This window comes from Passer domesticus, chromosome 7, assembly GCF_036417665.1.
Source record: "Passer domesticus isolate bPasDom1 chromosome 7, bPasDom1.hap1, whole genome shotgun sequence".
NCBI lineage: Eukaryota > Metazoa > Chordata > Aves > Passeriformes > Passeridae > Passer > Passer domesticus.
This window is the reverse complement of record NC_087480.1, coordinates 54,578,884-54,592,525: the sequence shown is the minus strand read 5'-3', so window position 1 is coordinate 54,592,525 and position 13,642 is coordinate 54,578,884. Positions and strand designations below refer to the sequence as shown.

The window sequence follows — 13,642 nt, the reverse complement described above, 5'->3', positions numbered from 1 at the left end:
CTGAAGAGGAGCTGGAGACCCTCAAGGAGAATCGAGAGCATGAGCCAGAGATGGGCCAGAGGGACTGATGGGGCACAGAGAGCACCTCCTGCCCTGACACAGGCACTTCTTGGGATGAATCCTGCACGTTAGGCACAAGGAAGAAGTTTTTTACAAGAAGAGTGGTGGCACACTGGCACAAATCGCCCAGAGAGGTGGTGGATGCCCTGTCCCTTCAAGGTCAGGCTGGAAAGGGCTTTGAGCCAGCTGATCCAGCTGAAGATGTTCCTGCTCATCGCAGGGTCCTTGGATGAGATGACCTTTAGAGGGCCCATCTGACCCAAGCCATTGCATGGTTCTGTGCTACTCATGAGGAGGGCTGTGAATAAAACAAGCACAATGAACGTGCCCATTAAATCCCCGGGGGTGAAGAGCCCGGGGCTGAAGGTGAGGGGCCTGGAGGCAGTGGAAGCACAGCACGTCAGAGGGGCACTGTCACCATCCTCTCCCTTGGCATCTGAGCCCTGGCAGGAGATGTCACAGAGCTCCTGGTGACCAGGGGGGCTGCCAGGGCCCACAGCACTGCTCTCACACCTTCCGCAGCAAGGCAAGGACCTGCTGCAGCCACCAAAAGGCTCTGCCTCGCCTCCTGCCCTGGGCAAACATCCCCCAGCACTACTGGCACTCAGACCCACAAAGAGGAGCGTGGCAAGGAATAAATTCCTGCCACGTAATTCCTCCAGCACAAGGAACTAATGCAGGCCACGGATCTGCCACTCTGCCTCTCGTGCTGCAGAAGGGAGCAGAGAGCTGTGTTTTAACATTAGCTCCCGAGTATAATTTCCTGTAATTGTAAAGTGCTTTAGAGGCACTTGTGAACTTGGGCGGATGGCTCCTAACGAAGTTAATGAATAACCCAGGACTGACTCGGCTCCTAAACAGACCCAGCACTGAAGGAGGGAATGTGGAGAAAGGTTTTGCCTTCCATTAGCAACACTATCCAAACAACTGACCCTCTCCCTGAGAGATTAGTTCTCAGCAGGTGAGCTATAATCTGCTCTGATCGGCAGGCAAGGAAAGCATTCATTCCAGCTGCATTACAGCCAGAGCTTTTCTTCTCTTCTCTTTTCACACATTGTGAGTTCCCAACCAAGGGTTCCAGCTACCAGATCAAACAAACATTTTGCCACTTATTTGCAGAAATGCTTCTGGTCCCAAGCTGGGATGGTAACCAGCTGAAGGCTGGCTGGTGGGTAACTTTTTCCCAGCATGGCCATCAGCACTTTCTCATCTAGAAAATGATCATTTGACAGGGACAAGGTCTTGATGGGGGTCAGTTCTGTGCTGGGAATTTGTTGTCAATTTATGTCTCTTATGCTAGAGATAATCTACCAAAGATTATTATTTGGAAATTATATTGTATTACCCCTCATCTGAGACACTCAGTCACCACCTGGAGAATATTTTCAGAAAACAGTCACACAATTCCTGGCTTTTTGGTCCAGAGCCTCATGGGAAACATACAAAACACAGTTAAAAGATAAGGTTAAATCCCCAGATCTGCTGCATATTAGAGCTCATGGACTCCCTTGTTACTGTGGCACATACATTTCCCTAAAACCAGTGAAGCCTTCATCATCCCTCAGCCAGTAACCATCCATCCCTTTGCTCCTCTCTTCCTCTCTCCCTTTGGCCAACAATGTCTCCTCACTAAGGCCATTGCCTTTTCTCCACAGGTATCAATCACACTTCTCTCCTCCACAAATCTGAATAACCAACACAATCCAATTACACTCAGAGAGATTGTTCTCAGCTAAGACTCAGTTGGAAGATGGTAATTTTTATTTTGGAGTGAAAAACACCTTGTGTGTTTGAAAACTGAGCTGTTGGGGCTTATGTTGTTTTTTTTTTTTCTCTCCCACCCACACCTGCAGGCCTGACAACAGGTATCACCTCTGCCTGCACAAAAGGCTTTGCTCTCCAATCCTGTTAACTGCAGCAGGGGGGTGTTCGCCAGGGATGGTGCCAGCCTCTGGCCCCAGAAGCTTCTGCACAGCTTGTGATCCTCTGGGGCTCCTGCTCACCAGGCTGGAGTCAAAGAGACATCTCGTGGCCACAGCTTATACTGCAAAGGAGTTATTTTGTGCATGGAACATCCTTTGCATGCAGGGGGCCAAGAGCTGCCTGTGATGAGCTATGACTGCATTGGGCCAAGCAGCAGGGGATGCCAAAATACCCTGCACCTGATTCAGCCTCCAGCCTTTCTCTCTGAGTGCCTTCAGAGCACGAGGAAATGTGAAATGCAGGCATATTCTGTCTCTCTGCTTTTTGTTCAGACTTGTAAGTACATAAAAAAGAAACAGCTTGGCAGGGGATGGCAGAGAGCTACAACTGAGTCACTGGGAGAAACCAGAGAGGGAGCAGCTGCTCACTGTCTTCCAGCACAGGACTCAGAGCCACCAGGTGAAGGGTTTGATAGCCATGCTGAAGCAGGAAGAGGAGGAAGAGATTCCTCCTGGGCAGTAGAGGATCCAAGGGGGGATCCTTGCTGGAGGAGGCTGGGAATGCTTAAAGTCCACCAAGGTTAAAGGAAAAATTTCACAAACATCAAGAAAACAGAGCTCCACTGGAGAACAACTAGCAAAAAAAGGTGCAGCAGTGCTGGAAATTCCCTGTGCTGCAGTTCTGGGAAAGCACTCAGGAATACAATGTCCTTTCTCCAAGGCATCAGCCCATGGCTACCACAGGAGTCCTACACACAGTGCAGGGCAGGCCCAGCTGTGACCCAGCTCTGTGGGTTTTACACTCACAGCTACAGCTCCAGAGAAAACTGGGAGCATCCTAGGAGCCAGTGGCAGTTTGATCCTGACTGCCTGTTTTGGGAGCTCTGTGGAAGGTGAGCAGTGAGAGCACATTAGCAGTGGGAGCCTCAGCTCTCAGTTTAATGTGGGTAAGGTCAGGGTCAGCATCGGGGTTTTGGGTGAACTGGGAGAAGAGTTTCTCAAGGGAAACACTCCTGGTACTGCACCATCCCCAAAACCCCAAAAACATTGTTTAGACTTGACTTGCTATGGAGCATCCCCTCCTGCTCCCTTTCCTGCCTGGATCTCATCCTGAGGTCCCCCATCTCTGGGCAGGGGAGGACAGGAGGCTGAGGTCTGGGAGTACCTCCTGTATTCCTTGACATCCCCTTCTGTGTGAGGTGAAATAACCCAATGCACATTCACTTTCCAGGGTTGGAAGACCTGACCTACCACCCAGAGCCTCTGGATTTTTACAAAGATTTGTTCTTTGACCTTGTCCAAGCTGCTCATTCTTTCCTTTAAGGAGTGACAAGGAGAAACAGGCATGAATGCTGCATGAGTGGTGTCCCAGAATTTGAGAAATAACCAGCTCAGACCCACAGCTAGCTAGGAAAGGGCTTTAAACTAGTCTTTGTTGGCTCCTGCTAAATGCTTCCTCCATGATTAACACCAGAGGTGATGTTGATAGCAGGATTCATTGTCAAAATAGCTTATAAAACAATTCCATAAAACCGTGTAAATCTTGTGTTGATCTTACTTTTTACAAGGAGTCTTAAAGCCATATATCCCAGCACCATTTACAAGGTTGTTGCAGGTGTGGGACCAGCCTTAGAAATATAGCTACTACTTAAACTGTGTATTTTACGAGCCTGGGGAAACATCCGTTTGAACTGTAAAAGGAGCTTTCCAGCCCTCCTGCTTCTTTGTGCAGAGACCAAACCATTGCCCATCAGACTTCAGCACCCCCTGAGCCCAGCACAAGGTGCAGGGACAGGATTCCTTTGTCAACAAACCTTAGCAAGGTTTTCCAGGATGTTGACCTTTGCCTTCAGGAGCAGCTGGTCTCCCCAAGCCCAAGGTCACTGCAAACCTAAAACCCTAAAAAACCAAAACCCTAAAGCCACTTGTCATTTGTCTTGCTGTGGGCTGCAGTCATTCCTCTGGTGAAGCTCACAGGCTATTTACTGCTGCTCTGCAGCACAAAGAAGCAGGTGGAAAGGGGAAGAATGAACAGCCCAATCATGTGAATCAGATGACAGAAGGCATTTAAGTAGGCAATATATACCATAATTATGTAATTACTATTTAATAGACATCAGGATGAGTCTCCTGGGGATAAAGGAAAAGCCAAGACATTTCTCCCTGTGAGTTAAAAATTACCAGGATTTTAATCCCATATTAAGACTCAAGATTGCATCCCCTCCTCTACATCCTTTGAGCTCTCCTTTCAGCTACCAGTGAAACATTTCTGAGATTGCTCAGACTACTGCCCTCATCCCACAGTGACCATGGAATACAGGACTGATTAGGTCCCAAACTGTCTCTGCTCTTCAGGGTACATGGGCAACCAGCTGCCACACTGTACCCAAAGAGCTCTGTGCTGTGCAGCTGGATACTTGGGGTTCAAATTTATAACCCTGGGAGGAAAAGGGTTGCACTGGGTTTGCAGTTCAAGGGCTCAGGGTTTTAGCAAGGATTTGTACTCTGACCTTGGCCAAGCTGCTTGTTCCTTCCTCTAAGGGCTGACAAAGCTCCTCCATCTACACACAGCAGAGAGAAACATCAGAGAGCTGCAATGCAGTGCCACCATTGCCACGTGGGGCTGTGCAAAATCCTCTCCCCGCTGCCCTCACCTTCATCCTCCTCATCAGATGCCTGGCCTCACCTTCCCAGCAGATGTGTCTCAGTGCCCCCTTATCTCCATCTCATATCTTCTGTGTGAGACCAAATATTGACACTGTTCAGGAATGGCCCTTGGCTGTGAGCACATCTCCTAACCTTCAAGATGGCCCTTGACCTCTCCCCCGAGCCCTGAAACAATAGAATAAATGCAGGAAAGAGTCACAGTGATAAAAGCTGGTTTACAGCAGCTGGAGGGATAAGCCCAGCTCACTCTGTCTGCTTTGCAACAGCTCATTTTGGGGACCCTCAGTGACACTGAGTGACAGGCCTTTGGATCGTGTTGTAGCATCATCCTCTGCTGAAATGAGCTTTTCTCTAACCCCTGCCAAACCTCCAATTCATGATGTCCCTTGGATTAAATACAAAATACAGAAAATCCTTCCCTCTTTTTCTAAAAGAGTGTCCAAATCCTGAACAGATTTGAGTGTACAGTATCCCTAACAATGTGCAGTGGCTGTGTCACGGGATGGCTGAATAAACACCACAGTGGAGGGGCCAGGATCATCCCTGGGTTATGAGCTTGTACAACACTTGACACACTGAATCTCCTTCCTAATCAGGGGTTGTTAAGATGCTGTTTTAATAAGATAACATGACATAAAATGCTTTATATATTTAATCTACTAATTAGTCATGATAATAACAAGTAACTTTATAGTTGAATGCATGAAACCTCATTATCTGAATCCAATTTTTATGTGGCTTCACTTGGACTATATCAAGTGCTGGGCTCATTTAACAACCTTCCCTTCAGCCAGAGCAGTGATCTGGGATTCTTCCCTGTTCCTTGGTTATTTATTTCCACAAAGCACTAAGGGTTCTAATAGGAGTCTACTCCACACACACACCTGGCTGAAACCTCCCTGTTTTGAGTGATTAGGCAGGGACTGATAGACCAATGTGGGCAGAGCAATCACACAACTCCTCATTTCCTTTGGAAGCCAGGCTAAAAATAGGGGACAGACAGTAGAAAACGAGACAGGAAGGCAGGAATGGATCTATCAATAGCTCCTGCACTGCTTCCTGCTTGCTAGTGTCTCTCAGCAGATGTCAGGTAACCTTTAGAAACCCCCTAAAGCAGCAGTCATTTATCAGACATTTCTTAAATTGAGATAAAGGGAATTTGGACCCTGTAAAATTATAGGCATCCCAGAAGGAAAAAAAAAAAAAAATAAAAAAGAAGAGGAAAAATTACAAATATAAGAAAAAAAAGTCCTTTTCAGTGCATGTATTGTATTACACAGAAAGTTTTTGTTTCTAATACAGCCACAGACCAACTGTGGACTTTGTACTCCGTCTGTAGCTAAATGACCACATTACAGGGATCTGTCTCCCCATTCCCTTGGTGCTCCCTCTGCTCTGACTGCAATCCCCAGCAGAGCAGGAGAGGAAACACGAGCTTCAGCAGCCCTGCTCCTCCCAGGAGCTGAAACGCTTCAACTCGAGGTAAGAGGAATTTTTTCTGCCTGTGAGAACTTGTCAGCAGGACACTGCTGGCGGTGGGTGGGAGAGTTCAACGCGGGTTCTAGCTCCGTGTGTCGGGGCTGAGGGAAGGATTTCCCATCAGAGCCCTGGAGCAGCCCAGCCCTTCCTGCAGGAGCCGGTGATGGAGAGTGTTGCTCACTAGATGGCGAAGGACGCCTTCCTCCCTGCAAAGCTCCCACAGCAGCAAGGAGGGATGGAGGAATGGCTTGGACCACCGAGGAGGTGGAGGCTGCTAAAGCCCCTGGAGAAGGAAGGGTGAGTTAAGGCTGAGGAGATGGTACAGCTCTCCTTGAAGAGATGGTGTCGTGTGTTTGAGAATCTCCCCTTCACTTGATTTGAAACAAACCTGTAGGCACCTCCACAGCACCATTCCTCTGCTGTCCCAGAGGTGTTCAGTAGCTGCAGGATTGTAACAGCATGGGCAGAAGCTTGTCAGAGCCAGATTTAAATGCTTCCACAGAGGCTGTGTTTGTTTGACCTGAATAAACCTCACGATTTGCCAGGCTGGAAGACCTGGCTGCCCCAGGTACCTTCAAGTCTCTCAACCACAACCAAGGAAGTACAAGAAAGGACAATGCTCCATCTAGGGTGCTTGGCTTTAAGCAAACCTGTCACTCTCAAACAAATAAAACTAAACAAAGGCCCCAAACACACACATAAAATACTCAAGCGAGACAAAGCTGTGAGCCAAGCAAGACTTTTGAAAATGTTCAACTGCAATAGTGAGTCATAAACCAACACAGCAGCTATGGCACTGAGTTAGAGGAGAGTAATTTCAGCCACATTTTTGCAGCAACTGGATCCCAGGAATGTCCTGCTCTTGCAAATCATCAGTGTTTACAATGAAAATTCTGCACCATTTTAGCCAGATTCCCTTACACAGCCTCAGCTATTTGCAAACAGCTCCTTCTCAGTGATGCTGGCAGGTGTGCTCAAATTTGCACCTTCTCTGTCTGCCCAGCCCAGAGTGAATCTGTGGCTGAAGCTGCAGAAAGGACCAGAGGGTTTGTGTGCTCTCCCAGCTGCCCCAGTGTGGGTGTGGTGGTCATGGCACACAGATGCCAGCTCAAGCATCCAAAATGTCCCTGGAGCATCCCCTATTCCTCCCTGTGAGATGCCCTCATGAAAATGAAATCCCTTCTGCATTAACCTCCAGGCAGCAGCACCAGTAACTTCACACCTGAGTTTACAAATATGGGATAGCACACACACATGGTGATGTGTTGATATATGCCCAGACATGAATGCATAAAGCAGCAAGTAGATTTTTGAACATTGCTCACAGCCCTTTGGAATAAAATCAGTCCTGAGGGTAATATTTAGCAGCCTGAGTTTTTCATTGCTTCCTCCAGACCCAGATTTGTTATCCCCATGCCACATTTTTTGCAGAATAATGCAAATGTATTTCTGTTCAGAAAGCCAAGGCTGTTCCTGCCCAGCTGCCCAGGATATGAAAATACCTGGAAGGTGGTACTGACATTTTTCCTGAAGCATTTTTCTATTTAACAGAAGCAAAGTCACGTTGCTGAGAGACCCCTTAGTAACAGGAAGCAGTTGTCCAGTTTAAAGAACCAGCTGGAAAGCAAACAGCTTTGCCTCCTTTTTAAAGCCCCTCAGGACAATATTTACTTTTCTAAAATATCATTGTGCCACGGCTTTGGGACTTTGCTTGACAAACTTGGGGGTCTCTGAGCAGTTCAAAGTGGGCTTGACCTATAGCTGAACATGGAAAACAGGAACTGCATATAAATAACTAAATTACAGAGAGATCAATTCTCAGTCAACTCATTAGCAATGCCCGGCGTCTTTAAGTGATAACTCCACTCTCTAAGACCTTTACGTAATTACTTGCACAAGGCACATTTTACCCTTTGGTTCGCAAGTTTCATAAATGAAGGTTAAGTTTACTTAACCACCCAGGATTTACCAGCCATGTTAAAGCATAAAATGCATGTGCTGCCAGGTGTCTCTGCAGAAACTGCCTTGTTGATTCAGAGACTCCAAGGTTAAATGATGGCTCCTGAGTCCAAGTTAGTTTCCCGCTGGGGAACAGAGGATCTGCACTGTAACATTGTACCACAGTTCAGACAGGGTCGATTTAAGAAGGCTTTGGAGTTAAGAAAGCAGTGATTGTGAAAGCCTGAATGAAAATCAGGGGTTTTGCTGTACAGCACACCCATAACAGGAACCTTAAGTGTGTCACACTCCAGTTTGTTACAGAAAGATAAGTGCACATTTTCCCTAGACTGATAGCTGTTTCTATCTTCTATCCTTTGACTTGCGTATCTGTAGGATCCAGATTTATACAGCCTTCATATCTCTTACTCACAGTTCCTACAAGTGAGTGGTGGGCCAGATTTACAGCTGATGTGAATCAGCACAGTCCTATTAATATTTTTGGCAAGTCACACTGGCCAAAGTTAGATTGGGTGGTTTCTACCCAATCTAATTTTGTACTTCTGTATTTGATTGATTCTTTCATGACAGCATTTTGGATGTTCTGGTTTCTCAGCTTTTCCACGCATTCAAGTTTTTCAGACATCACTGGAGCACCCAGGGGCTTAGTAAAGTTGTGTGTGCACCAGGAGAAATTGGGTGAGAGAGATGTGAAGGCATTGGCTTGTGTAATGAAGGAAATCTGGGAGACAGCAGCCCATGGGACATGCATTTTTCTTCCTCCAAACCAAGCTCTTTACCTGGCAGCAAAGTTGTCCAGATTCTGCCCCTCAGCCCAGGTTCTCCACCAGAACAACGTGATGGGCCTCATGGAAACATCAGTTCTGTTCACATTGCCAGCATGGGGTTGGAGCTACAGGTGTCAATGTATAGATGAAAATGGCTTGAATCAGTTGTGCTACATCACTGTCAGACCTGGATTCAAATCTGAGTCAGTCCCATGCTGCCAAATTTGTTTAAGGCAGAATTTGAGCTGACAACCACTAATGTGAGCTAGTACAACCAATGGTCTTGGTTCACACAGACCAGTAGGATGGGTTTAATTCCCTTTTTACATATTTAGCAGTCTATGTCCATTCCCATGAATGTGATTATGACCACTGATGGAACACCTCACTCACATCTGAGCAGAAGTGTAGCATCTCTCTCCCACTGATTAGCCACAATGGAAACTTGAAAAACAGTGGGTTGAACTTCCAGCACAGCTAATAGTGACAGGATAGAACTTCCACCCTCTACAGTTGTGGGTGTTCTGTGCTTCCTGCCCTTCTTGAGGGACTCTTGGTGCAGCTGTCGTGGTCTGGAGGGAGGTACAAGGCATTGTGTACAAGAGGAGGTAGCATCTTTTATTAGAACACTCTGGGTTGGAAAAAGTAGGTTAAGCTTTAAAGCACATGAGCCTTTCTATAGGTTTTGCCTAATTAAACCCCTCTGCCCATTGCAAATGTGATTGTGATTTTAAAGGCAGGATAGAAGTGGTGGAAAGATCTTGTAAAGGGCTCAGCACAATAGGCTATAGATTGCAATAACTAACCATTAGTCTTGGGGAAATAGCTCAGCCTCTGATCTGGCATTTTAGCAGCTAAGAGCTTTGGCTCACAGATCCTACACTGAATTACTCTCTCAAAACCTTATCAAAAGGAAATGGAGCCTTTTGAAATTGCTGGCATCTCTGGAAGACTGGTTTATCAAATTTCCCCTGGTTCAAGCAGAAAACCTCTGTTTTCCTCTGCTCTTTAACCTCTTATTTAAAATGTCATTTTACTTTGAACTGTCAAAAGAGGCAGCGAGGGAAGCAGCAAGCTCACCATCAGGAGGAGGTGAAATCTGAAACTTTACCCGTCCTTAGTGAGTTTATCCACATATCAATGGCATGCTACACCAATGTGTTTATTTTTATGACTAGAGCACATCCCTTAACCTCAGGGATCTGAACATTCCCCTGGAATGTACAGACGTTTCGTATCACTTATTTCCCAGCGGCCCTTCCCCACACATGCACACATAAACACACACGCTTCTATCCACATTCTCTTGATCACACTGCTGTACACAGCCAGGCAGCAGCTCAGCACAAGCACACAAGCATCCCCATCCATGCCACCATCCCTATCCACAGCCCTCTGCAGGAAATATAAATGTGCACATTCCTGTACTTAGAAGTACGTTTTTATAAGATGTAGATGAACATTGGTGTCTATGGTTTGTGTGTGCATCTGTTTGTACAAGATACACATGTGAAAATGCACATATGTGGGAAACCAGGACTGCAAAGGGTGCTAACACATGCCACTGATTCCCATGGCTGTTTAGGACCTTGCTGTGTGGTTTCCACAGCCTAGGGAAAGCATTTGGGTGGGATCCAAAGAACCTCCATAGCCAAACATTTGCATTTCACTCACCTCTGTCTTTGTATCTGTTTTAAGGAGAAAACTCTTTCCTGGAGCTAATAACCAAAATGATGGAGCAGATTCCCCCTCAGAAGCCTTACAGCAATTAGGATTCTGTGAAGCCACTGCAGCTTTGCTCTGTTACAGCTCTGTCCCCTTGCCATATTGACTCAGGCTCTAATGAGATGTTACCAAGCACTGGGGTTGCATTCAAGCTCTCATATAAGCAGCCAGCTGAGGATTGGACTCCTTTATCAGTTTGTGCTGCTTACTGTGGGCCAAGGTCTTCAGCTGGTGTAAATCAGCCCAGCTCCACCGAGGCCATGAAAAATGAGGTGCATAAGTTAAGCATCTGTCTCAATGGCTGATGTTTATCTTTGCTCCCATGGCCTCAATTGCACTTAAGATGAACATAAAGCCACGAAAACAGTTTAATGGGACATGGGCTTTCTGCTGATCATCTGCATGCAACTGAATTTTACTCCATTTGATTGCTAGACTGAGTTCAACAGATATGCATGTTACAAATAATTTGTCATGCTCTGAGGCGCGTTCCACCCCAGGCCACAAAATGTTCACAGTAATTGAAATATACAGCCAAATTCCAAGCTAGCATAAATCTCTGCTGATGTCAAGCCATGTGGAAATCCATATGATTTGAGGGCTGTAAAAAAAACTAACAGCCAACCGTGCCTTCTAGTGAGAGACTTATGCAGCTCAATCTGATTTTTCTATCACAAAGAAGATTAAGAGGTGGCTTCACCAGGATGCCCAAGTACAGATGGAAAAAGGAAATACCCAGTATGGAATGGTTCTTTATTCCAGCTGAGAAATGCCACACAAGATTCATTGCTTGAAAATAAATGCCAGACAAATTTGAATGCATGATAAAGCACAGATTTTTGTAACATGGAACCATTGATCAAAGGATAAAGTGGACTCTACCATTAAAAGTCTTCACACCAAGGTCAGATGCTTTTCTTCACAAAATTCTTTCTCCTTAGATATCTCGATGCGTTCAATTTTGCAGTAACAACATTAGCTGTTGAACTTAATGTTTTCTAAGAGGCTGTGACTATTTATAAGAATCCAGTGAATTAAGGTTGAGAAAAGCCACTGTGCTATCAATAGGACTAAATTTACTACAGATTGATTTATCTTCCACTTGAAAATGCTTATGGGACTGCTAAGTAAAAAATTAGAGCAGAAAGCACTGAACTTGATACAACACAGAGCTGAAGGACAGACTAATGATCCTTTCTCTTCACAATTTTTATTCACTTCAAAGCCCAGTTGGATATCCCTAAAATCAGAACATTTTAAGGCTGTGAAATTAAATTCTTCCAGTTATAACAGAGAAAAAAAACCGATGAGCCCTCTCAAACATGAAAGAAGAAATATTATTGATCACAGAGAAAGAAATCTGTAACTTGCTAAATTTGCATTCTTCTGCAGCAAAGTCAATGGTTTTCAAAGGATCCCATCTGCCAAGTGCTGTGGTTGCTCCAAGCTCCAGGGCTTGGCCTAAGAAAGGCCAAGGTGCCAAGCTGAGTTTTAAAAAAAGTTTTAAAAAAAGTCTTTACACCATCTGTTCTCTAGCAGTGGTGCATTCCTCAGGCTGAGCTGTCATCAGCTTCTCATTATCATTCTTAACGATTCTTCAAGTCGATCAAAATCAGAGACAGAAGAACAGATTTGGGGTGCTTGTGCTGTGTTTGCACACTACACTGTGCCCAAAGTGCACACGGTTTCTTGGTTATTTCCTTCCATGGCTCTTTGGCAGCAGAGCTTGGAGTCAGAACCCTAGCTTGTCAAACAGATGATGATTATGTATTATACATAATCACAATGAAAAGGAGATTTGAGATGAAAATCTAAAATTGGAATGGGGTGGGAGTGAAACCAACTCACTCCAGGCAACTTTCTAATTTCAGTCATTGGTTCAAATCCCTCCCAGAAGCCACAAGGCAATGCAGGATCCCTAAATTTCTTGGAAACTGCTCCCATACTGTCACTAAAATCAGTGGGACGCTTTGCTGGAAGCCTGGGAAGGTTTTAACCAGGGACATCCCAGTTTGGGGTGCACACACCCCCTTTGCAGTAGGTTACAAGGGGCTAGCTAGTCCAAAGAAGAACCAGGGGCTGCCAAGGCCAGGAGGGCATATTTGCCAACTGTGCTTTCACCAGTGACAATGCCCAAGAAGGAAGAAAAGGTTGAGGAAATCCACGCTCCAAGATGCAGAAATAAAAGTAATTTCCCTGAGAAAGAGCAGCAAAGCCCAGAAGTCCAGATCTCCCTGACTCATTCTTGGCTTCCCCAGGGCTCTGCACAGCTCCCAGCTGGGCGAGTAGCTGCTGATTTATCCAGGCACACTGCTCAGGTGGGATTTAGCACACACTTGGATTAAACAGACAGCACAGAGGTGCAGGGCATTTCCCTGGAATTAGTGATTGCCTAAGGGATCAGCCAGTGGCATTTCCATGTCAGATAAAGCTCAGGAGCAATGCTGCTAGGGCTGGAGGATGGTCCAAATTCCAACCAAGGGAAGTGCCACCACCCTCGAGAAAGGCTCTATCCCTGAGGACATTTTTGTGATATTCACTGGTCCCTGGCAGTGATTAATGGTGTTGAGTAGAGCCATGACATGCGAACTATGTTTCTGGTGTCCAAATCAGACTCCAGCCCAATCTGATGTGCCCTCTCTGATCTGATGATCAGTAAGTCGAGACCAAGGGCAACTGAACAGTGTCAGGTCTTTGCTTTTCAACAGGCTCACTAACCTGCAGTGTAATATCTGATGGTTAAATGGTTAAAGAAAAACTTCGGGCTCAGATGAGGCTATATCATGCTGGAATATTAATGATGTCATTGTAATATAGCCAACACATCATCTTGTCTCCATGGAGGTTCCCCACCCTCATGGAGCAAAACCTTGAGCCTCTGCAGGCAGAGCTGAGCCCTTGCACCCCAGGCTGGATGCAAGCAAATGTTCCTAAATCCTGTCTGCTCTATGGCCCTGGGTGTTTAACCCTTAAAAAGGGAGTGGGAGCAGTGATGAGAGGTAATTAGCACAGAATAGATATGCATACTTCCCTCAAGATCAAAGCATCAGTTTCTTCACTACA

General features: G+C 45.9%; 2 long non-coding RNA genes across 5 annotated transcripts in view; one reads left to right on the top strand and one right to left on the bottom strand.

The window, feature by feature from the left end:
• The window catches only part of LOC135305301 (uncharacterized), a 219,057-nt gene that overhangs the window by 25,935 nt on the left and 179,480 nt on the right, over nucleotides 1-13,642 (bottom strand). The window lies entirely within an intron of this gene.
• On the top strand, nucleotides 563-5,851 carry LOC135305302 (uncharacterized). The gene is made up of 3 exons (XR_010366521.1): nucleotides 563-1,021; nucleotides 1,716-1,813; nucleotides 1,914-5,851. It is a non-coding gene; the product is annotated as an uncharacterized LOC135305302 (long non-coding RNA).